This window comes from Danio aesculapii, chromosome 2, assembly GCF_903798145.1.
Source record: "Danio aesculapii chromosome 2, fDanAes4.1, whole genome shotgun sequence".
Classification (NCBI taxonomy): domain Eukaryota; kingdom Metazoa; phylum Chordata; class Actinopteri; order Cypriniformes; family Danionidae; genus Danio; species Danio aesculapii.
Window position 1 is genome coordinate 441,846 of NC_079436.1, and position 27,662 is coordinate 469,507.

Consider the following 27,662-nt stretch of genomic DNA (forward strand, 5'->3'; position numbering starts at 1 on the left):
TATGAGGAAAATCTGTGTTAAAACTCTTTAAACGCTTAATATAAAATGCAGCAGGTTTGCTATCCTGTTGATCTCTGTTATATTCATGAGGAACAAAGCGCTTCACTTCTGTTCTCTTTAATTATTCATTCAATCATTTTTCCTTCGGCTTAGCCCCTTATTTATCAGGGGTCGCCACTGCAGAATGAACCGCCGACTATTCCAGCATATGTTTTCCTAGTAGTTTGAAGGATCGGCGCAGATTCACTATGACAATTAATGAACATTTGTAGAGCTCAAACAGTGCCATACTATCCAGCAAAACCTGATTCCTCAAGGATAAAGGTGTCATCATCATTAAAACTCAAGCTCAGCATGAATATCAGGAATATATATATATATACACTTTAAGTGAGCAGACTGTCAAATGAACACATGAGGACATAAATCTGATTCACATTTAATCTTAAAAGTTCATTCATTCATTTTCCCTCAGCTTAGTCACTTTTTTTCATCAGGGGTCGCCACAGCGGAATGAACCGCCAACTATTCCAGCATATGTTTTAAACAGCGGATGCCCCTCCATCTGCAACCCAGTACTGGGAAACACCCACTCACTCATTCACACACTATGGCCAGTTTAGTTGATCAATTCCCCTATAGCGCATGTGATTGGACTGTGGGGGAAACCGGAGCACCCGGAGGAAACCCACACCAACACGGGGAGAACATGCAGACTCCACACAGAAACACCAACTGACCCTGCCGGGACTCGAACCAACAACCTTCCTGCTGTGAGGCCTCGATGGTGTGTCGCCTGTGTGCATGTGTGTCCTGATCCACACACACAGACACAACATTAGATGTGATTGCGGACATGTGTGTGTGGATCAGGTCAAACATCAGCCAGAAACAAACGATCCGCAGGATGCTCAGAAACACACACGGGAGAGAAGCGTGAAATCTACATTCACATCGAGAGCGAGGAGCACATCCAAAACATAATTCACACACTTCACGCTTCTGGGAATATTCTGGAACACTTCCACAAATGACCGAATGTAATTTATTGGCCATTTTTTAGGATCTCTCCCTCTCTGACCCAGAGCTCAGACTCTCTGAGGGGGTTTGTATGCATGTATGTGTGTGTGTGTGTGTGTGTGTGTGTGGTATATGCAGTTGCATAGATTACAAATTACATGACATAATTTGTAGTCAGTATTATAATCTCTTAGATGACATATTTGGGTGGTGCAGTGGTCAGCACTGTCCCCTCACAGCAAGAAGGTCGCTGGTTCGAGTCCCTGATGGGTCAGTTGGTGTTTCTGTGTGGAGTTTGCATGTTCTGCCAGTGTTGGCGTAGGATTCCTCCTGGTGCTCCGGTTTCCCCCACAAGTCAAAAGACATGCACTATAGGGGTATTGGGTAAGCTAAATTGTCTGAAGTGTATGTGTGTTTCCCAGTGATGGGTTGCAGCTGCTGTGTAAAACATATGCTGGAATAGTTGGCGGTTCATTCCGCTGTGGCGACCCCTGATTAATAAAGGGACTAAGCCGAAAAGAAAATGAATGAATGAGATGACATATTTATGGTAATGTAATCTGACTACTTTTGGATTACATTTGGATTACTTTTGCTCTAATTTAACAACATCTACTGCATGTATGATATGGTAACGAATGGTAGATATTTATCATATAATCTGACTACATTTAGATTACTTTTGTACTAACCCTTATTTGATGGCACTTACTGTATGTTTGGTGTGGTAATGTATGGTAGATATTTATGGTAATGTAATCCGAGTATAACTTTTACATTACATTTAGATTACAAAACAAAAAATAGAAAAGGAGCAAATAAAGTGACTTTTTAGGGTTTTGCATTTACTAAAGTTATTTTATGTATGATTTCTAACAAAAGGACCGAATTAGTCTTCATGGCTCTTTTACTAGCCGATGCTGAATTCAGCTTTATATAGTTCTCTACACATCGAGATAATCGGTGATAAAAACAGCTGTTTGCATTGCTTCTCAATGAACTAGGGCTGTAGTAAAAGCTGCACATGAAATTACAACATATAATAACAGGTTTTTACTCCAAACTCAAAATATTAGTACAAAATATCAGAATTAGCAAACACTACATTTCTGAAATTATTATTACTAAGGAGAAAGTCCAACTGTGCAAATATAAAACCAACTTTAGCCCAATTTACCCTCAAAATTAAGTAAATTTTTTCTTAAAACAAAGTAATCGGCCGATAGGGTGAGAAAAATAAACTTATCCCAAACTAAAAACAAGATTATTTCATTTGCTTTAATGTAAAACTCAATATATTTAGACATTTTTAGATATTTAAACTATAAACAAGAAAATAACTCAAGTAAGAAAAGCTTTTTTTGCAGTAAACAACATATAATAACAGGTTTTTACTCCAAACTCAAAACATTAGTACAAAATATCATTAAGGGTAAGTTGGTTTTATATTTGCACATTCATTCATTTCTAACAGTGATTGTTTACAACGCTAGTTTGAACATTTAATCTGAAATCGCATGTAAATATGACTTCATAACAATAGCACTGTATCACTGACTGTAAACAGTGTTGTACTCTGATAGTCATTGGATGATAATATGATTTACCCATTTAGAATTAGCAAACACTACATTTCTGAAATTATATTATCAAACAGAAAGTCCAACTGTGCAAATATAAAACCAACTTTAGCCCAATTTACCCTCAAAATTAATTAAATCTTTTCTTAAAACAAAGTAATCGCCCAATGGGGTGAGAAAAATGAACTTATTCTAAACTAAAAACAAGATTATTTGACTTGCTTTAATGTAAAACTCAACATATTTAGACATTTTTAGATATTTAAACTATAAACAAGACAGAAACTCAAGTAAGAAAAGCTTTTTTTGCAGTAAACAACATATAATAACAGGTTTTTACTCCAAACTCACCTCATAAACACACATGAAGAAACCCAGGAGATCTTCTTCTGTGGAAATTAGTGGTTTCTGAGTAAACAGAAGATTTCCTCAGCTTCCCCATGTGTGTATGCGCATGTTTCAATAAGAGCGCCCTCTGGCCTTCAGGAGGACATTTACTACAAACACTGTATTTCTTTGAGAATATGTACACAACCACAGCGCTGCTCAATCGAGTTTGCGATTTCAATTCAATTATATTTTGATATAATTCTCTCAGAATAGTTATTTTAAGCTTTAATGACAATTCCACAATTACAGTTTCACCCTTTTAATAAAAGTTGATGTGGGAGAGCAAAAATAACAAGCAAACAAAACTATAAATGCAAAAAAAAAGCCTTTTTTACTTAGAGTTACTGTCTTGTTTCTAGTCCAAATATCTAAAACTTCTGACATCAAGAAGCATTTTTTGGACAAACATTGTTTTGTTTTCGGAAATAATGAGTCAAAATGAAGAGAGTTTTTACTGAAAACAAGATAAATACTCTTATTTCACACCAAAAAACAAAAACAACAACAAACAAACAAGATTATTTAGCTTGTTTTAAGGAGAAACCCATTTAATTTTGACTCATTTCTAAAAAAGAGACTAAATGTTTTACTTGTCCAGAATATCCTTCAGGAGTTTTTAGATATTTGGACCAGAAATGAGTAATAAAAGTGCTGTTTTTGCAGTAGTCATTATTACAGATGTGTGAGTATTGGTCAGTGCTGGTCTTTTATTATAGTGTACAGCGAGTGTGTGTGTGTGTTTTCTGTGTGTGTTTGGTCTTCATGTGTTTTCCCAGCGGGTGGTGCTGCTTTACTGCTGATCTGTACTCTGTCAGCTTCAGAGGAGAGAGGCCTTTTGGAAATATTTTGGCTTTTAATATCTCTGTTTTCAGTTTTCCATCACTTGTCAGTTCCTGTGGTTAATTAAGACTGTCAGCTGTGTCTTGTTCATTCATTATCATTTATATTTTTCACTTCTCTGCTGGTTATTTTGAGACATTCTACTAGAAATGTACATTTTCACTTAAGAAATGTGACAGGGGCTGACTTTTAAGCTTGTCTTCCTCAAAGAATCATACAAAAGCAAGCATAAAATCATACAATTCAATGACAGAGCACATGCATGATCACTGTCGGCTTTTCCTCCATCAGATGATGTCACTTCCTCTGATATTACATGCATTTTAAATTGAATGTAAATGTGACAGGACTGACAGAAAGATGGGGATAATTGTAAAATCGTATTTATTTGTAGATTTTATTCATAAATTGATGTTTGTAATCAGTCAGTTTTGAATGAGTTGGGCTGAGGACAAGGATAAAGACAGGGTTTGTACATTTGTGAAGTGTTTTTACTGAAGAAAAACAATCTGAGAACCAAATGAATGACATATTCCTTTACAGAACAACTGTCCAGTCCATTTTAGATTTATTTGGGATGAAATACATTTTATTGACTGTATTTATGCTTTTATTTCAGGGACAGATAATCTACATTTCTGGTGAAATGTCCTGTTTAACGCTGTTCTTACTTTATATTATGTCAAAAACAAGACAATGTATGTTGAATGCAGTTAATCATGATTAATCTTTGCACAGCACTAATTTTAATACTTTATTTCTGTTTTTTTCTTTAGTATTTTACTATGAACTAAACCATTCTTTCTTTAAAGAGCACACGACTGCAAAGATGCTTTTCTTACTTAGAGTTGTGTCTTGTGTTTAGTCCAAACATCTCAAAAGTATTAAAGCTGCAGTATGTAAGTTTGACACCCAGTGGTTGAACTAGGTACTGCACTCCTGGTTCAAAATACACACGAGCGCAGGTTGCCAGATTGACGACATTAACAGGAGCGAGCTGACTATCAATTCTAAAGGCTGATTTAAGTTGTGTTCTAAATAAAAGTGTTAAATGCTAATAATGTGAGTTTGAATGCCATTTTACAGGACATTTATTGCCATATACTGAAAGCAGCAGCAGATAGTTCACCTCAGATCTGGAAAATAAAATAAACTGTGTGAAATTGAACTTCAGATCAGAGACTCAGTGCAAGCCAACACATATCAGTGATTCAGCATCAACTTTTAATGATGTCAAAGAGGTTTATTATGTATTAATTAGATTATTAACCTTACAATTTCGTTGGAGTGCAGTGAGTGCACTATTCTGTGCTTCTGAATAGCTGTATTTACATTTCTGTCGTGTTTCGTCTGATTCAACCAGCAAATCTCATCACGTAGCATGTTGTTAGGACACACGGTTACAATGCAACCTGCTCACCTAATGTTTACATTGGTAATGTTTATATTATTTGCTCATTACTAACCTCATGTGGAACTCTGAATCTGCGTCTCATTTCAGAGTCTGCTACTGTCCTCCGGATTTTAGTCACAGATGCATGCTTTGAGATCCTTCCGAACTGAATGAATAAAATACGCTGTTTGCCACCACCTGGTGCTGAAATATAATTGGCTAAACTGGCATTGGGTGGATTAAAGGGACCAAAACAAAGACAGTGTTCTAGCACGTAACACACATGTTCACAGCAGAATATCTGACTTCAGCATTGTTTTTTAGATAAACAAGAATGTTCCCTGAGCATGTTTCTGAATATCTGCAAACATATCATGGTGTTTTTATGCTTTACAAGAGTCAAACACTTACATACAGCACCTTTAAGTCAAGAAGCATTTTCTAGACAAGCAAAAATCAGAATAGCAAAATAAGTCAGAATTAAGAGAGTTTTTCCTTAAAACAAGCATAATCTTGTTTTCTCTTTGAAATAAGATTATTTTACTTCATTGTCAGATTATTTTGCTTGTTTTAAGGGAAAACTCCCTTCATTTTGACTCATTATTTCTGAAAACAAAACAATATTTAGTGCTTATCTGGAAAATGCTTCTTGATTTCAGAGTTTTTAGATGTTTGGACTAAAAACAAGACGCAAACTCATGCAAGAAAAGCAGTGTAAAGAATATATAGTAGTTCACTAATGTTGAAAAAGGCAACTTTAATGTAAAGTTCAGCATTTTCCCTCTCTGCTCTACATTTGACTTGGCTTTCTCCTCTAAACACAAACATTTTTGTCAGTGTTTTTTGTCCTCTGACCAGCTATTTTGGGAGCGTTCAGACATCTGATGCATGAAGCTCCAGGATCCACCTTATGAACTCTCTCTAGTACTTTCTTTGGCGTGTTTCTGCTGGCGTTTGTGGTGGTAAAAACTTCTCAAGATTGAAATTGTGGGCTGCTTACACTGGACACCAGCATTATGACAAATGTGACTTGGTCAGAGCCCACTTCTTGATGCATTGTCATCTTTTTTATTGATTTCTTTCATTGCTTTCTATATAAAACCTTTGGCATTGATACGTGAAATATATATTGTGATTAAATCACATATTGGGTAATAATTTAGCATCACAGGCTCGTTGGAAATGCATACTGAAGCTTATATTTTTGTGATTTTGGGTTTTCAGTACAATTTTTCCAACCTGCAATATAAAAAAACCCATAAATTGGCAATTTTCCATATTTTGTGACTCGAGTTTTTTATTTTTATTGTTTATTTCTGCTTTTGAGTTGCATTATAGGACCTTGATCTTTCTTTCAATATATTTTAATCTTGAAAAGTCAAAAAGTGACTTTTATGAACATTTTTAATAGTTTGCAGTGCTATATTGCTTGTGTTGGTGTTGTACACTCACTGGCCACTTTATTAGGGACACCTGTCCAACAGACTGGTTCCAGCTGATAGAAAGGCAACAGTAACTCAAATAAGCACTCGTTACAACCGAGGTCTGCAGAAGAGCATCTCTGAACACACAACACGTCCAACCTTGAGGCGGATGGGCTACAGCAGCAGAAGACCACACCGGGTGCCGCTCCTGTCAGCTAAGAACAGGAAACTGAGGCTACAATTCACACAGGCTCACCAAAACCGGACAATAGAAGATTGGAGAAACGTTGCCTGGTCTGATGAGTCTCCATTTCTGCTGACACATTCGGATGGTCGGCTCACAATTTGGCCTCAACAACATGAAAGCTTGGATCCATCCTGCCATGTCATAAATTGTGAATCATCTCAGACTGGTTTCTTGAACATAACAATGAGTTCACTGTACTCAAATGGCCTCCACAGTCACCAGAGCTCAATCCAATAGAGCACCTTTGGGATGTGGTGGAACGGGAGATTGGCATCATGGATGTGCAGCCGACAAATCTGCAGCGACTGTGTGATGCTATCATGTCAATATGGAGCAAAATCTCTGAGGAATATTTCCAGTAGCTTGTTGAACCTCTGCCATGAAGGATTAAGGCAGTTCTGAAGACAAAAGGGGGTCCAACCCGGTACTAGTAAGGTGTACCTTATAAAGTGGCCGGTGAGTGTATTTTCTGTTATCTTACAGACTTATTTCTCTAGAGATTATTTCTTTTACATTGTATTATTTCAAACAACTAAAATGAATAACAATAAATATGGACAGAGCAGAGATCAACATCCCATAATGCAATTCACCACCGTAAATAAACAGAAAAAAAAGCACAAGATATGGAAACAAATATTTTTTAGTGAGATCTCATGAGGAAATGTAACTATTTTACGTTATGTTGGTTTAGTGGCTAATTCACACGACATCATACGAGTTCAGTCAAACAAAAACGTCAGATTTAAAAAAAGAGGTGTGGCATCAAACTCCGCCCCTAAACCCCACCGACATTGTGGGTGGAGCAAACCATACTATATTGTATGAATGAGATCGTACGAATTCATACAAATTACCCATTAAATCAAAAGTTGCCATGAGGTAGTGTTGGTTTTTCTGTAAAATGAACACTAGGGGGCTTTAATACCTTCTCACATTAATGATTTTAACAGGTATTATTATCTACAAATAAAGGATCATTTTGGTCACACTTTATTTTAATGTACAATTCACACTATTAACAATCCATTAACAAAGAGGTTTAGTGTTAGAAACTACTAAGTAGCTATTAATAGTAAGGTAATAATTGGGTTAAGGTATTGGGTAGGATAAGGTATGCAAAATAAGGTAGTACCTATATAACCTCCTAAGTGCTAATGGACAAGTTTACTATCACCTATGTATGTCCATATGAACACTTTTCTGGCATGGTCAGTTTGCTCGTAGCTCACTTCGATTCCGGATTTGAGTGCGGTAAAGCAAAAGAGATAAAAGCAATGTAAAATAAAGGTAAAACCATGTGCTGGCAGTGCACTTTTCTCTTCCGTCTGCTTCTGAAAACACTATTGGTTGGGCTTAGCGAAGGGTTTAGCTCAGTGTTTCGTTAGCTGGTCTGTACCACAAGCTCCACCTTCTCCTGGACATCTACAAGAAGGATGTGTATCTGAAACGTACAACAAAACATACCCTAGGAACAGATTTCACATTCGCAAAAATTTACACAGCATCCTCTAGTGGATTTCCGAGAAATGGCACATTGGTAGAAATGTATACAGCGCCCTCTAGTGGATTTATGATAAATGGCACATATAAGAAAATGTGGCCCAGAAATGTGTCCGAGATTGTCAAAACTGTACACAGCGCCCTCTAGTGGATTTACGAAAAATGGCGCATTGGTAGAAATGTCCAGAGCGCCCTTTGGTGGATTTACGAGAAATGGCGCATTGGTAGAAATGTACACAGCGCCCTCTAGTGGATTTATGACAAATGGCACATATGAGAAAATGTGGCCCAGAAATGTATTCAAGATTGTCAAAATTGTACACAGCGCCCTCTGGTGGATTTACTTAAAAAGGCACATTATTAGAAATGTACACAGCACCCTCTATTGGATTTACGAGAAGTGGCACATTGGCAGAAATGTACACAGCGCCCTCTGGTGGATTTGTGAGAAATGGCATGTATGAGAAAATGTGGCCAAGTAACGTATTTGAGACTGTCAAAATTGTATACAGCGCCCTCTGGTGGATTTAAAAAAATGGCACATTGTCAAAAATGTACACAGTGCCCTCTGGTGGATTTGTGTGGGAAAAAATCCTCAAGCAGACGTATTTCAGTTCCCAAAAATGTATCCCAGTGCACATATATCTCCAATAATCCTGGGTTGATTAACACAGTGAGCTGCGGTGCGTTTCTCATTCACTCAGCTCAGATATTGGGCATTTACAGTACGATGATGTTGAACTGATTTTTTCTACTGGCCTAAATTGACTCATTCATATGGTGTTTTTGATTTGGGCACTCAGTAAATCTTTCCTTTGTTTCTCTCTCATCACATATATATTGCTCATGTGTGAACCGGGCTGCATGTGAGCGAGATGCTGGAGTTCACGCGGCAGTCATATAAATCTCCAGCTGGGATCGGGCTTCTCTGTGTGGGCCGAGAGCTCCAGGATCCAGCCGTGGAGAAAAGCGCAGCGCGGTAGTTTGGCTCCAGCTGGCCACGACGGCTGAAAGATGTGTTTGTTGTAGAGTCGGTGTGGCCATCTGGGTATAGACCTCTGGTCAGCGTGTGCAGAAGTGAGCGTGGCGTCCGCTGCCAGAACAAACACTAATAAAGCAAAAAGAGCGTTCTATGGCCGCCTCTCCCCCTCAGAGATGGATTTCCTTGCCGTAATGATATTCGGGAGTGTGTGGGAGGGATTCTGGGCACTCCGCACTCTCGCTTTTTAATCTCTTGTCATGGTTTGTGCGGCCGTCTCCATACAAACACATGTCTGAAATAAAGAAACAGAAAATAGTAGCTAATGCTGAGGTGTTATTATTCTACTTTTATTATGGACTTGGTAAGGTCACTACATTGTGCTGTAAAATATATTACCTGCCTTATGAAAAGTCACTTATAGTAAATACAGCAGTGTTATGGATCCATACAGTAAAGTACTTCAATTAATGACTCTACAGTTGCTATGGTAACACAACAACTGTAGTAACTGATCTGTTGTGGTGATTCTACAGTTGCTTTGTTGACACAAGAACTATAGTAATTGATCTGTTGTGCTGACTCTGCAGTTGCTATGGTAACACAACAACTTTAGTAATTGATCTGTTGTTGTGATTCTACAGTTGCTATGGTAACACAAGAACTATAGCAATTAATCTGCTGTGCTATGGTTACATAACAACCTTAGTAATCAATCTGTTGTGGTGATTCTACAGTTGCTATGGTAACACAACAACTATAGTAATCGATCTGTTGTGGTGATTCTACAGTTGCTATGGTAACACATAAGCTAAAGACCCAATATTGTAGTTTTCTGTATTATACTACAATACACAATTGTAGTAAAAACTAAGGTATACTACAGTATTAGTTCACTATAGTTAATACTACAGCACTCATTAACAGAGCTATATATATATATATATATATATAAAGAGAGAGAGAGAGAGAGAGAGATTTATTATTACTTTAAATTTTAATACAATGTACAGTTAAACATGTACATAATAAGTGTATTGTACCAAATTATTCCAGCTGCAACCCATCACTGGGAAACACCCATACACACACACACACACACACTATGGCCAATTTAGCTTATTCAATTCCCCTATAGTGCATGTGTTTGGACTGTGCAGGAAACCGGAGCACCCGGAGGAAACCCACACCAACACGGGGAGAACATGCAAACTCCACACAGAAACACCAACTGACCCAGCCGGGACTCGAACCAGCGACCTTCTTGCTGTGAGGCCACAGTGCTAACCACTGCGCCACTGCTGCCTAATCTTAAAATTGATTGTTTCGCTTCCCACCAGCTTTTTTCTGAACCTTGTTTTTAACTTCGGATGGTATCTGCGGCATTATGTTGGGCATCCGTAACTCTGAACTGAACGTAGCAGTGTTTATTAGTGTGTGTGTGTGTGTGTGTGTGAGGCTCCTGCTGTGTTGGCCAGGCATGCAGGCTACAGATAACCAAATCTGTGAAAAAACAGCCCTAAAGGGAGGGGGAAAAATCAAAACTAGGATGATGAACATAACAGGTCTAGTAATCGTAGTTCACAGCAGAGCTCCAGCTGGGTGTGAAGAAAAACTAGTTCTCACTGTTGTGTGTTTTCAGATTCCTGAGTGAAAAACATGTGAGAAAGAGACAGAACAAACCCATAACACCCATCTGAACACAGATAACGTGTGATCCTTATCTTATGTTGCGCGGGTGTATTTTTGACAGTCACCTACAATACACTGTATGGGTCAAAATGAGGCAGTTTTAATGGCATCACAAAATCATTCCAATGTTAAGTAAAGATCTTGTTTCATGAAGATATTTTGTGAATTTCCTACTGTATCAAACCCTAATCATTCATTAGTAATATATATAGCTAAGAAGGTCATTTGTAAAGGTGTTGCAGACCCTTTTCAAATTTCCAAGTTTGTCAGTAGCAGAAGGCATCATAGCTGGGTAAACTCAGAGCTCAGTGAATGGGAGAGTACAACAAATCATTGTTTCACAATCCTATTTGCTGAAATAATGACAGAAAATCTGCAGGATGGTGTTATCAAGACTTTCAGAAGGAGGAAAACACTAGTGTGAGACTGATAACGGCAGCCAGAGGAGAGAATAAAGTCAGATTTATTCCCCGTATAGTCAGACTTTACGCCCTATAGACGCTGCATTAGAAACACCTCGCATAAGCGGTCATTCGTTTTTTTGTAATTTGATGCAAAGATGATATAATACACACATAAATGCATATAAATGTTCATAACTTTAAAAAATAAATATCAACACAGGCTCATTCTGAAAATGTAGCCCAGTATATATTTCTGGAGATCGTGAATTATGGAGCCAGAGGTACGTATACGGCTGCATTTCATTATTTAAATGAACGCTACAAGGCGGTACGACGCCGTTTCTTTTCGTGCTACCAGCTGACCGCTTACCGCTGTATGAACAGCTTTCCCGATGTTACTAGTTTGTCCAGTGGCTCACCATGTACATCAGCGGACTTGAGACGCAAAGAGGAGTTGACCACGACGATGGGGATTGAGTCTGGCGAAGAAGGGTCTTAGAAAGCAGGTACGACAAAAACAGAAGCCAAAAAATAAAATAAACAAGTAACTAACAGGGTGAGAATGTGGTAGAACGTGGTAAAAATCAGACGAGGGATTTTCTTTTTCTGAATTGCTTTTTAAATTTGTCGGTCTGGGTTTCTGTGTGGAGTTTGCATGTTCCCCCCGTGTTGGCGTGGGTTTCCTCCGGGTGCTCCAGTTTCCCCCACAGTCCAAACACATGCGCTATAGAGGAATTGGGTAAGCTAAGGCATTCACTGTGTAAAACATGTGCTGGAATAGTTGGTGGTTCATTACCGCTCATGTTAGGTGTATGTATGTATTGCAGCTATGGTTCTCACACCAATGTTGATTAACATTCTCCCTTTGTACGTGTCATCAGAGGGGGAAAGCCCCGCCCACTAGTGCCCATCACTCCCTCATTTGCATAGAACATTAGTCTTGTTTTTGAATCTGCCACTATGCTGACGCACAGGCATCTGTAGCTCCGCCCTTTTTTGAAAAAGCTCACAATCTCATTTGCATTTAAAGCGACCAAAACGCCACAATTAGGATCAAAGCCTATAAGGGCCAGGTTCAGAGAGCTGGAGAGCATTATAAGTATGCCATTCTCAGCTCAAACTCAAACACACACACTCTAGACACAGCAGAGACACATTTACAGCTTGTATAAAGGAGCCAGAATAGGTGCTCTTTAAACAAGGCGCGTGGAGCTGTCAAAATCTGCCACTAGGAAACAATTCATTGAAGTGTCCACTCCAGAAACAGCACATGAATCCTCTCCAGACAGCAGCGATGGACCGCCAGGATGCAGGATTACAAAGAAACTGTTTGTTATTGCCGGGTCTGAGGTGAGCAGATAAGATATGAAGTGGCAAAATGAAGACGTGTTTTGACCCCGCGGCCAGATATTCTGTGGAAGGATGTGTTGTAGGGCCATAATGATGGAGTAATGGGAAATGAACGTGTAATGGAAATGAAAGACACTGGGGTGGGCGGAGCGCATGCCATAAGAGTGATCAGACGCTTTTCACAGGATGGTGAAAATGCATTTAATGGGTATTAGCACCTGAATTCCTTGAATACCTTTAATATTTTGATTTAAAAAAATTATAGGGCATCACGGTGACTCAGTGGTTAGCACTGTGGCCTCACAGCAGGAAGGTCACTGGTTCGAGCCTTGGCTGGGTCAGATGGCATTTCTGTGTGGAGTTTGTATGTTCTCCCCGTGTTGGCGTGGGTTTCCTCCTATAGGGGAATTGGGTAAGTTAAAATTGTCCATAGTGAATGAGTGTGAATGAGTGTGTATGGGTGTTTACCAGTGATGGGTTGCAGCTGGAAGGGCATTCGCTGTGTAAAACATATGTTGGAATAGTTGGTGGTTCATTACCGCTCATGTTAGGTGTATGTATGTATTGCAGCTATGGTTCTCACACAAACTCATTCATTCATTCATTCATTCATTTATTCATTTTCTTTTCGGCTTAGTCACCACAGAGGAATGAACCGCCAACTATTCCAGCACATATACATACATACATACAGTGGGTGACAGTTCAATATGACCATTACTGCCGCACGTGACACTGCTGCGGGATTAAGGGATAAAGGGAATGTTTTTAGGTGCAGTTTGCAACAAAGGGATGGCATGCATACAACAGCTGTAATAACCCAGCTACTTGTAAACAGAGATAAAATAACAAAACAAAGCATTATAATTCCTTCATAAATCATTAAAAACTTGTTACCAAGCTTTATTATCCTTGTAAACTTGTTAGGTGAAATGAGGATTCATTTTGGAAATCAAAACGGACGGATAAAAGACAACTAAAATCAAAATACGAACATAAATACATACACAAATAAATAAATAAATAAATAAATTTAAAAATAAATAAAGCAATAAATAAATACAAACACAAATAAATAAATAAATAAATACACAAATAAATAAATAAATACAAACACAAATAAATAAATAAATAAATACATACACAAATAAATAAATAAATAAATAAATAAATAAATAAATACACAAATAAATACATAAATAAATAAATAAATAAATACATACACAAATAAATAAATAAATAAATAAATACACAAATAAATAAATAAATAAATAAATAAATAAATAAATAAATAAATAAATAAATAGGGTGTCACAGTGGCGCAGTGAGTAGCACAATCACCTCATAGCAAGAAGGTCGCTGTTTCGAGTCCCGGCTGCGTCAGTTGGTGTTTCTGTGTGGAGTTTGCATGTTCTCCCTGTGTTGGCGTGGGTTTCCTCCAGGTGCTCCGGTTTCCCCAACAGTCCAAACACATGCGCTATAGGGGAATTAGGTAAGCTAAATTGGCCGTAGTGTATAAGCGTGAATGCAAGAGTGTATGGGTGTTTCCCAGAGTTGTGTTGCAGCTGGAAGAGCATTCGCTGCGTTTAACATATGCTGGATAAGTTGGTGGTTCATTCCGCTGTGGTGACCCCTGATTAATAAAGGGACTAAGCCATGGCTGAATAAATAAATCAGTGTTTTAGCCAAAATGTAGAGAGATGTTGTTTATTCAAGTTTGTATGTCTCAAGCTTGTATACTTGTGTCACTCTTCAGTAGTTATGATGTTCATTTTACGCCTGTGGTATCTGCATGACCTGTCAATGTGTTAGGTAACCCTAATGAGCGAAAGCAAATGCGAAAGTAAAGTCTCTGCATTAGCTTTGGTGGCATTCCAGAGAGTCCCGCTTGCGCTGCCGCTTCCTGCCTGCGAATGCAATCAGAGGGAAACAGAGGTGCTTCCCCGAGCCACGGCTTCCAGATAACACTCGTTTATCACACGCTTGCTCCACCCGTTCAGACCTCCGGCCGCTTTCAACCTCAGCTCAGGATACACTCAAACAAAATCATTCATTGCATCTACTACATTTCTGATGAAGGTAAGTGGTCGCAAACAACTCACATGAGCTGAATTTCAACATTTAGGAATGTTCAATTTTATTTAATTAAATTCAATGCCCTTCCAGCCACAACCCAGTTCTGGGAAACACCCATACACACTCACTCACACACACTCATACACATGTAGTTCATCAATTCCCCTATAGCGCATGTGTTTGGACTGTGGGGGAAACCGGAGCACCCGGAGGAATGAGTGTGTATGGGTTTGCAGTGTTGGGTTGCAGCTGGAAGGGCATCTGCTGGGTAAAACATGTCCTGGATAAGTTGGCGGTTCATTCCGCTGTGGCGACCCCTGATTAATAAAGGCACTAAACAATTGATTTGATTGATTCACAGCGATTGATAAACAGTGAGACTCAATTAAGTGGAACCAAACCAAAATTGGAGAGAGGGAGTGTGTGTGTGTGTGTGTGTGTGTCAGAAAGGCCTCTAATCTTCTAAGTGAAAGCCTTGAGTGAACAAATGAGACGCTTCGCCTGCTGTTTGTCAAAGTACAGCAGCAGGAAAACATGCTGAAGCTGATCTGAGAGCTGTCTTCAGTCCAGTGTGGTGGCAAAACACCAGGAGCCTTTTTATACACACACACACACACACATCTGTCCTGTACTTTCTCTGCTATGTGTTCAGTGTTCAGACTCTGGGTTTCCTCCAAGCCTCTTCATGCTGATATTAAAGCTGTTGGCAGAACATCAGGACAGCAGCACCTGTGGCTTGACTCTCCTCCGGCGGGTTAATAAGGGATGCCAGTCTTCATTGGTGGGCACGGCTTTAGGGAAGCGCTCCACCATCCCAGATCCAGATCTCTCGCCGAGCGCTCAAAATAGAGCAGTTCAACCTCAAAAACAGCATAATTACTCAGATTACGAGCCAGTACAGTCAGGTCTGCTGAAAAACACACCGCAGCGCTCAATACAGCAGCAGGAGAAGAGGGACGACTGCTCCTAAAGGAAAACACTGCCAATCTTTAACATTCACATTAGTCTTCCTGGCTGTTGGATGAGGACACACTGAAAAAAATGATCATGCAATAAAGACTCAATGAAAGAAATGATTTCCCAGAGATGGGTTGCAGCTGGAAGGGCATCCGCTGCGTAAAACATGTGCTGGATGAGTTGGCGGTTCATTCCGCTGTGGCGACCCCAGATTAGTAAAGGGACTGAACCGAAAAGAAAATGAATGAATGAATGAAAGAAATGATGATTACACTGCAAAAAAAGGATTCTTACTTAGAGTTTTAATCCAGTATCTAGTCCAAATATCTAAAAATTCCTAAATCAAGAAGCATTTTCTGGACAAGCACAAAAAATAGTCTTGTTCATTCATTCATTCATGTTCTGCCGCTTTTCCGGGCCAGGTCGCGGGGGCAGCAGTCTTAAGAGAAAACTCCAGACTTGCCTCTCCCCAGATACTTCCTCCAGCTTCTCCGGGGGGATCCTGAGGTGTTCCCAGGCCAGCCGAGAGACATAGTCCCGCCAGCGTGTCCTGGGTCTTCCCTGAGGTGTTCTGCCTCCTCCTGGTGGGACATGCCTGGAACACCTCCCTAGGTAGGCGTCCAGGAGGCATCCGAAACAGATACCCGAACCACCTCAGCTGACTGCTCTCGATGTGGAGGAACAGCGGCTCTACTCCGAGCTCCTCCCGGGTGTCAGAGCTCCTCACCCTATCTATAAGGGTGCGCCCTGCCACCCTTGGAAGGAAACTCATTTCAGCTGCTTGTATCCGAGATCTTGTCCTTTCAGTTATGACCCAAAGCTCATGACCATAGGTGAGAGTAGGAACGTAGATTGACTGGTAAATCGAGAGCTTTGCCTTTTAGGCTCAGCTCCTTCTTCACCATAACAGACCGGTACATCGACATGTTCGCGTTGTGTCTGAGTCGATGCGTTCAGAGATGCACCAGCTTCTTCAGCTCCTCCAGAAACTGAGGCTGGATGATGGAGTGCTTCAGAGTGAGCCCAGACCAGATTGATGAACTGTTGTGCGGTGTCGGCAGAAGGATTTCATCTCGGGACACCAACAACAGGCGCTACGTCATGATCACGTCCCTACAAGAGCAAGCTCCTGATTGGTTAATGTGGTGCGAATGTTTGCTGAAGTTCAGATTTTATATTAATTCGTGCGTTAAGTGCGTCAAACGTGCAAAACACTCAACTCGCGCCACCTCATCCGCGTGAAGACTTAACATGTACATCACTCTAGCTTTGACGCTTCATCCACGTCTGATGTCAACGCACTATTAAACTGTCTTCTTGTAAAAAGTAAATTAATTAAAATTAGATTCAACTTTAATCTTTACCAAATAAATCTGATTAAATTAAATTTAACTATACTAAGTCAAATAAAGTGAAAGCAAAATAACATTTCTGTACAGTTTAAACATCGGTGAATAACAGTGTAATACTTAGTCATTCATTCATTTTCCTTCGGCTTAGTCTCTATTTCAGTGGCTGCCACAATGGAATGAACCGCCAATGACATATTCCAGCACATGTTTTACACAGCGGATGCCCTTCCAGCTGCAACCCAGTACTGGGAAACACCCATACACACTCATTCACACTCACACTCACACACTACGGACAATTTAGTTGATCAATTCCCCTATAGCGCATGTGTTTGGACTGTGGGGGAAACCGGAGCACCCGGAGGAAACCCACGCCAACACGGGGAGAACATGAAAACTCCACACAGAAACACCAACTCACCCAGCTGGGCTCGAACCAGTGACCTTCTTGCTGTGAGGCCACAGTGCTAACCACTGAGCCGCCCTAAGATTGTGTTGTATTGTGTCGCTCCGGTTATTCCTCATCTGGGTTGTTTTCAGGGTCTGTTCATGAGCTGATTTTATTGATGGATAAACATGTCCTGACCTCAATTCTCCCAGGTCAAAGGTCATGTGAGTTGGGATTGGTCCGTCTGAGAGTTGTGGGAAGATCCAGAATAACTTTAGCAGAGGGTGTTTGTGTCAGGCGTAAAGGGGAAGCGTGGCCTCAAGTCTGCGTCATCTTTAAAAATAAGAGTTTTAATAACTAATTTCACACACGCGCATTCATACACACATGCACAGATGAGCATACACACACACACACACACACACACAAAAACAGACAAACAAAACATGGAAAACCTACTGAGAAACGCATCAGTAGAAACGCACACACATACAAAACACAGACATCCATGCATACACACACATGTGCATGCACACACGCATATACACACACGTACAGTAGACAGATGAGCGCATGCACTTGCACACACACACAGACACATACATACACACTTGCACATAGACACAGACTCGCACGCAAACACACACGCACATGTATGGGCACACATGAACTTAAAGACATGCATACATGCACAGACACACACATATATAAACACACACACACAGACATGCACAGACACACAAATGCACACACACACACAAACACGTACCAGTATGCACACATTTATGCAAACATGTGCATGCACGTGCACACATACACACACACACACGTACAGTATACACACACTAATTGGATGAAATGTGCATAACCACGCCCCTCCAACCATTAGTTTGCTGTGAGTGAATGAGGAAAGGCGGAGCTAAAAAACTAAACTCCGCCTCTGTTTCAGATAGACATACATCATCACCCTGAAACAAAAGTCCAGTTTTGAATTAAATATCTTGACCAAATTTTATGATTTAATTATAAAGAATTTAAAAAATAATCAATAAATCAATTAAATTTGAAAATCAAACTCTAGAAGTGTTTATCGACTGCTCATCTCAGACTGTTGGACTCTAGTGTATGTATGAGATTCAGGAATTCAGGCATTCGCAGATTTGATTACACCACGAGGAAAGGAAAGAGTGATGAAAATACTTTCCAGAGAGAGAGAGACAGAGAGAGAGAGAGAGAGCGAGAGAGAGAGAGAGAGAGAGAGAGAGAGAGAGAGAGAGAGAGAGAGAGAGAGAGCGAGAGAGAGAGAGAGAGAGAGAGAGAGAGAGAGAGAGAGAGACGGAGAGAGAGAGAGAGAGCGAGAGAGAGAGAGAGAGAGAGCGAGAGAGAGAGAGAGAGAGAGAGAGCGAGAGAGAGAGAGAGAGAGAGCGAGAGAGAGAGAGAGAGAGAGCGAGAGAGAGAGAGAGAGAGGAGAGAGAGAGAGAGAGAGAGAGAGAGAGAGGGAGAGAGAGAGAGAGAGCGAGAGAGAGAGAGAGAGAGAGAGAGGAGAGAGAGAGAGAGAGAGAGACGGAGAGAGAGAGAGAGAGCGAGAGAGAGAGAGAGAGAGAGAGAGAGAGAGAGAGAGAGAGAGAGAGAGAGAGACGAGAGAGAGAGAGAGAGAGAGCGAGAGAGAGAGAGAGATGGTCTCTGTTTCACCTCAAGGCCACCGCATGCACTAAAGCATTTGCAGGAGAGCCACAGTTCACTGCAAAAGCCCAAACAAACAGAGGAAGAGCAGAAGAACAAAGCGGGACAGAGGAGCGCCGATCGCTGGAGCTGAGTATTCCTGCTCCATGGGAAATACGGACTTAAAGGAGACCTATCCTGCCCCTTTCTACAAGCTGAAAATGCGTCTCTGCTGTGTCTAGAGTGTGTGTGTGTGAGTTTGAGCTGAGGATGACACACAGATAATGTTCTCCAGCTCTCTGAAACTGACCCGTTCAGGCTAATTGAGACGTTTTGTTGGTCGCTTTAAATGCAAATGAGATTGTGCTCTTTTCAGAAGAGGGCGGAGCTACAGATGCCTGTGTGTCAGCATAGTGACAAACTGAAAACAGACTAGCGCTATCAGTGTGAAAAATCATCTCTCCACTGAACAGAGATTAGGGAAGGAAATATACAGGGTGGCTCAGTGGTTAGCACTGTAGCTTCACAGCTAGAAGGTTGCTGGTTCAAGTCTCGGCTGGGTCAGTTGGTGTTTCTGTGTGGAGTTTGCATGTTCTCCCCGTGTTGGTGTGGGTTTCCTCCGGGTGCTCCGGTTTCCCCCACAGTCCAAACACATGCGCTATAGGGGAATTGATCAACTAAACTGGCTGTAGTGTATGAGTGTGTGTTTTTGTGAATGAGTGTGTATGGGTGTTTCCCATTACTGGGTTGCAGCTGGAAGGGCATCCGCTGCGTAAAACATATGCTGGAATAGTTGGTGGTTCATTCCGCTGTTATAGATCAGGGATTAAGCTGAAGGAAAATGAATGAATGAATGTAGAGGATTGCTAACAATTCTGACTTCAACTGTATATAATTACTCCTACTCTGCACGAACAGCATGTGTGTGTGTTGTTGAGCGCTGTGTGTGTGTGTGTGTGTGTGATAAGCTGCAGTTGAATGAGTGGAGACTCGTCCGCCATGCCTGATGATAACAGAACAATGTGGCAGGAGCTGCTGTCTTCTCCAGGGGCCAGAGATTAGCCCTCATGCCTTCCTCTGGAAAACACACGCCGTCCCGCAGGAAACACTCATCAGACTGCACTCTTTCACCTCTTCCTCCACTAAGATTCTCTCCATTACAGCCCCATCAGTTCCCACTATAGTGCTGCTCTTTACTGAAAAAACTGACATTGCGATATTTAGTTTTGGCGCGATATACACTCACCGGCCACTTTATTAGGTACACCTCACTAGTACTGTGTCGGACCCCCTTTTGCCTTCAGAACTGCCTTAATCCTTCAACAAGCTACTGGAAATATTCCTCAGAGATTTTGCTCCATATTGACATGATAGCATCACACAGTTGCTGCAGATTTGTCGGCTGCACATCCATGATGCCAATCTCCTGTTCCACCACATCCCAAAGGTGCTCTATTGGATTGAGATCTGCTGACTGTGGAGGCCATTTGAGTACAGTGAACTCATTGTCATGTTCAAGAAACCAGCCTGAGATGATTGGTGCTTTATGACATGGTGCGTTATCCTGCTGGAAGTAGCCATCAGAAGATGGAGACACTGTGCTCATAAAGGGATGGACATGGTCAGTAACAATACTCAGGTAGGCTGTGGCGTTGACACCATGCTCAATTGGTGCTATTGGACCCAAAGTGTGCCAAGAACAATCTCCCCCACACCATTACACCACCACCACCAGCCTGGTGGGCAGGATGGATCCATGCTTTCATGTTGTTGAGGCCAAATTGTGAGCCGAGCATCCGAATGTGTCAGCAGAAATGGAGACTCATCAGACCAGGCAACGTTTCTCCAATCTTCTATTGTCCAGTTTTGGTGAGCCTGTGTGAATTGTAGCCTCAGTTTCCTGTTCTTAGCTGACAGGAGCGGCACTCGGTGTGGTCTTCTGCTGCTGTAGCCCATCCGCCTCAAGGTTGGACGTGTTGTGTGTTCAGAGATGCTCTTCTGCAGACCTCGGTTGTAACGAGTGCTTATTTGAGTTACTGTTGCCTTTCTATCAGCTGGAGCCAGTCTGGCCATTCTCCTCTGACCTCTGGCATCAACAAGGCATTTGCGCCCGCAGAACTGCCGCTCACTGGATATTTCCTCTTTGTTGGACCATTCTCTGTAAACCCTAGAGATGGTTGTGCGTGAAAATCCCAGTAGATCAGCAGTATCTGAAATACTCAGAGCAGCCCGTCTGGCAGCAACAACCATGCCACGTTCAGCGTCACTTAAATCCCCTTTCTACCCCATTCTGATGCTCGCTTTGAACTGCAGCAGATCATCTTGACCATGTCTACATGCCTAAATGCACTGAGCTGCTGCCATGTGATTGGCTGATTAGAAATTTGCATTACAAGCAGTTGGACAGGTGTACCTAATAAAGTGGCAAGTGAGTCTAAATATATATATATATATATATATATATACATATAATCAACAGCCTATTTATTAGGTACACCTATACAACTGCTTGTTAACGCAAATTTTTAATCAGCCAATCACATGGGAATGAATTAATAATATATATATTTATATATAAACTATAGAGCAAGGATAAAAGTGAAATAAACAGTGCTTTATGTTGTTTTGGAGAGGCAGACAGTATTGAAATATAGAAATTGAACAATCAAACATAAAATAACAACATAAATCAGTTTTATACAATAATATAAAAATAATATCTCTATCCTTTTCTCAATACCGGGTTGCAGCTGGAAGGGCATCTGCAGCGTAAAACATGTGCTGGAATAGTTGGTGGTTCATTCCACTGTGGCGACCCCTGATAAATAAAGGACTAAGCTGAAGGAGAATGAATGAATCTTTATCCTTTAAAATCTTGTGATGTGACTACTGCGATACACACATTGTGATATCGATGCTGGAACGATATATGGTTCATCCCTATACTGTACAGACTGAATATTCACATTTGGTCCACAAAGTGATGAATACCCGGACCACACACACCCACGCAAACACATATGGCTTAAATGTTCTATTCTCAGCTATACGGCCCACTTCCTTCCTGTTGCGTGTGTTGGCCTGGAGGAAGTGCTGAAGAAGACATGTGCTCAATATATAGTCTTTCCTCAGGGACTCCTTCATTTTCCATCGAGTGTCCGCTGGAAGTCACATCTGCAGCGTCACAATGACGGCTCTGACCTGGAGCTGCTGCTGTAATTATCTCTAATTAATGCAATCACTGGTGCTCAACAGCTGCACAGGACAGACATGCACCGTTTTAGTTTAATTAAGCGTTCGTTAAAGGGAAGGTTATTCACTGGGGTGTTTTTTTAAGGTGTGTGCAGTTGAAGACAAAATTATACGGCCTTCTTTCATTCATTCATTTGGGTTAGTCTCTATTGCCACAGCGGAATGAACCGCCAACTATTCCGGAGGAAACCCACGCCAACATGGGGAGAACATGCAAACTCCACACAGAAAAGCCAACTGACCCATCCGGGACTCGAACCAGCGACCTTCTTGCTGTGAGGCCACAGTGGTAACCACTGAGCCACCGTGTCACCCTCAATATTAGGTATCTAATTATATTTGGACACACACATCTTAATTCCTCATATTTAAAGCTGTTCATGTTCATAAACAATAGGAATGACGCAGGTTTTTGGCACAGCGCTGGCGGGTGAAGATGGAGTGGGTCTGTGTTTGTGAAGTGTGAAAGCAGGAAATCAGGACGGCTGCTGTCTCATTAAACACCACTGCGCAGACAGGAAATGGCAGTGAATACAGGAAGTGAGGGCAGAGTCGTATCACTCACTCACACACAAACACATCACACACACACACACACACACACACACACACACACACACACACAAACACAAACACACACACACACTCAATCTCTCATCTTCTATCGAGGACTGTATCACACACAAAAACACACGCACGCTCACAAACACACACACGTTGTAACATGCACACTGAGAAATGCACACACACGGATACATGCACACACATGCATTATGACACACACACACACACACACACACACGGAAATACACACAAACTCACGCAGAAACAAACACACACACACACACACATACACACACACATAAAACACATATTATAACACATGCGCACAAACACACACACACACACACACGCAAACACACACACACACACTCAATCTCTCATCTTCTATCGAGGACTGTATCACACACAAAAACACACGCACGCTCACAAACAAACACACGTTGTAACATGCACACTGAGATATGCACACACACATGGACACACACACACACAGAAATACACATAAAACACATATTATAACACACACACACACACACACACACACACACACACGTTGTGCTGTTATCTTCTTTTTGCAGGGTTTCCTATGTATTCACGCCCAGAGGTCTCAAATCACCATTGGATCACAGCGCTGCAGGACACACACACACTCACACACACACACACACACTCGTGAACTCTCTTTATGATTATGAACTAGCTTATGTCAACAAATACTGTTCTCTCTCATTATTACAGGACTACATCAACTCAAATCATTCAGCGGAGTGATATGGAGCTGTAATGCGCTCTAAACCTGCCGGAACTACTTTAGCTGTGCCTTTATCTGACAATAACCAAACACCTGAGAGTGACCATCGGCCAATCAGAATCCAGCATTGCACATCCATTGGTCTAGTAGCTACGAGCTCTACGCTTTGTTTACACTTGATCCTCCATTACAGCAGAGTCTTACCAAGCGTCTCCTCTGACCTCGTGTCACACTAATAAATAATAAAGACAAATGCATGACCGCTGTGATATCAGCTACCAGATTCACGGAGAGACGCCAGAACTGAATGTGGGATCGATTACGTTTGACTTTTATATGGTAATAACGGGCTTTTTGTTGGCCGGAGATGCAGTGGCAGTGGCTTTGTAGTGGTGAGCGGGCCGTGTAATGTCCTATACTGCAGAAATAAGAGTACAAGAGAGACTGTGAGGACACACCAGGTCACGAACTGATAACTGAGTGCTTTTATTGTGCCGTGACCTCAAACACCAGAAGCTCAGCTTTCTCTGGATATGTCTCTGTCTCCTTTCTTCTTCTGCAGAGATGTCTACGAGGGTTATTACTGTATGATGTCTTCATGCAATATTGGGAATTATTAATTTCGTCACATTGAGGAGGTTTGACGATGGGGAATAATTGTTCATGTTGTTTATTTGGGAGATTTTATTAAAGTTAAAATGAATTGCTGAAGTTTAAACAATGTCCAATCGATTCCGAATAAAACAGCATCCCGAACACTGACAACCATACATCCCAATCCAGGCTCATTCTGAAAACGTACCCTTGTATACATTTCTGGAGAGGAATAAATACTTTTTTTTTGCAGTTTTTGTTTTTGCGAATCCACCAGAGGCCACTGTGTACGCGTTTTCAGATGTCAAATTTCTCCCGCAAGTGCCGTTCTCACCTGCTGTTCTTACGTAAATCCACCAGAGGCCGCTGTGCACGCGTTTTCAGATCTCAAATTTCTATCGCGAGTGCCGTTCTCACCTGCTGTTCTTACATAAATCCACCAGAGGCCGCTGTGCACGCGTTTTCAGATCTCAAATTTCTATCGCGAGTGCCGTTCTCACCTGCTGTTCTTACATAAATCCACCAGAGGCCGCTGTGCACGCTTTTTCAGATGTCAAATTTCTATCGCGAGGGCCATTCTCCTGTAAATCCACCAGAGGCCGCTGTGCACACTTTTTCTGATGTCAAATTTCTATCACGAGTGCCGTTCTCCCGTAAATCCACCAGCCGCTGTCGACTAACTGACTGACTGACCGACCGACCGACCGATCCTCCCACCCTCCTCCTTCCCTATACCCAACCGACAGTGTTTTCAAAAGCAATCCAGAAAAAGAAAAGCCCTCACAGCAGCCTGATTTGTCCCACGTTTTCAGATTTTACCACATTCTCACCCTGTTATTTACTTGTTTATTTAATTTTTTGCCTTTTGTTTTTGTCTTACCAGCTATCTGGAACCGTTCTTCACAAGACTCAAACCCCGTCGTCACGGTCAACTCCTCTTTGTGTCTCAAGTCTGTTGATGTACATGTCGAGGCACTGGGCAAACTGGTAACAGCGGAAAAGCTGTCCATACGGAGGTAAATGGTCAGCTGGTAGTACAAAAAGGAAGACATCGGTGCTGTCATACCGCTCCGTAGTGTATATGTACCTCTGGCTCTCCAAAAATGTATACGGGGGTACGTATCCACAATGAACCTGTGTTGATACATACCATACAACCAATTCTTTTATTGTCCAAGATGTTTTAGTTTAAACTAAACATTTTTTGTTCAAGTAAATAAATATTGTCTTGTTTTCAGAAACTGTCACAATCACCAGCAATCTAGTCCATACACATCGCTGGAGAACTACAAATCTGCCTCCATATGAACTACAACTCGCTTCAGGCAGCTCACACACACACCTGTTCTGGTTCACCTTTGATTACAAACACACAGCTGGAAGCTGCTCAATGACTGATCACTCAGACTATATAAACTGCTCAGTTTGACACTCACATTGCTGAGTTTTGTTGGTATAAAACCTGTAACTTTACAAAGCGTTTTCTGGTCTAGTCTCTGTGTATTATCCTTGCCGTGTTCTATTGTTTACATTGTCTGCCGCCTGCATCGACCATCTATCTATTTCCTGACTATGCTTATGAAATTACCTTTTATGTACCTGTTTGCATCTGTGTATGACGATTGCATGCCTGACTACTCTTATTGATAAAGAATAGCACATGAATCCTCAATTCGTTGTCAGCACCCTCAAGTTACAGAAACAAGTATAATAAAATTACGTTTTTAAAATTAAGAGATTTTCCATTTAAACAAGCTAAATAATCTGCTTTGAAACGAGACTATTTTACCATCGGCAGATTATTTTTCATGTTTTAAAAAACACTCACTTAATTTTGACTCATTATTTCTGAACTTTTGTACTAGTCTAGAAAATGCTTCTTGACTTAAGTACTTTTAGATATTTGGACTACAAACAAGACAAAAGCCTTTTATTTTGCTGTGCACAAAAGTAATCTATATGTAATCCAAAAGTAGTCAGATTACATCACCATAAAAGTGTAATCTGAAGTTATAATACTGACCACACGTCTTGTCATGTAATTTGTAAGCAGTAACTGATTATAATACACAACTGATCCTCTCTGCTCATCACTGTGGTCATGCAGCATCCTCCAGAAATCCTCACCCATGAACAGTGTGGAGGTTCAGGAAAGAGCATTAAGACAATGGCGGCTGCTCCTTCACCACCCAAAGTTCACATCCGCAGATCTCTGAGCGCTCCACACCCCTTTCTATTTTCACCATCAACACTTTCAGCCACATTTAAATCACCTCGGTGTGGATTAAATGTGCTTCTTATATGTCTGTCTGTAATATTTGATACTGAATGGTCAGTAGGGGGGGAAACACGGTGGCTCAGTCCAAACACATGCACTATAGGGGAGCTGATGAACTAAACTGGCCGTAGTGTATGAGTGTGTGTGATTGAGAGTGTATGGGTGTTTCCCAGTAGTGGGTTGCGGCTGGAAGGGCATCCGCTGCGTAAAACATATGCTGGAATAGTTGGTGGTTCATTCCACTGTGGTGACCCGGATAAATAAGGAACTAAGCCGAAAGAAAATAAATGGTTGGTCAGTCAGGACATTCAAAGGTATGTTATTCCCAGATAACAACCACTAAATAAATAACACAGGCTTATCCGGGAACTGATAATCACCATGAACGTCAATAAATATGTGCATTTATATTATTATTTATATTATTATTACGAGAATTATTAATAAAATTAACTATTAATTGTACTTTATTAACATCTACCCCAACCCAACATCCACAGTACCCTGCTGAAAAAAACAGCTTTAACCAGGTTTTAGAGGGGTTTTGGCCATTTCCAGGCTGGTCTTAGCTGGTCAGGCTGGAAAATGACCAGCTAAATCCAGCTAAAACCAGCTTGACCCTGGTTTAAGCTGGATATAGTTGGTTTTGGCTGGACTCCCAGCCTGGTTAGGCTGGTTTCAGATGGTCACTTCCCAGCCTGACTAGCTAAGACCTGGCTGGAAATGGCTGGAAACAAGCCTGGAAATGGCCAAAACCCCTCTAACACCAGGCTGGTTTTTCAGTAGGGTAATGTAAAAACAGCCATTATACCGAGTATTACTCACATTATAAAAAATAAAGTTTTATTTTATTAATGTCTACCCCTACCACAACCCTAAACTCAACCCTCACAGTAATGTAAATATATGAATTATTGTTGTACAGTGTCACTGAAGTTATGCTATATTGATGTGTGTATCCACAGC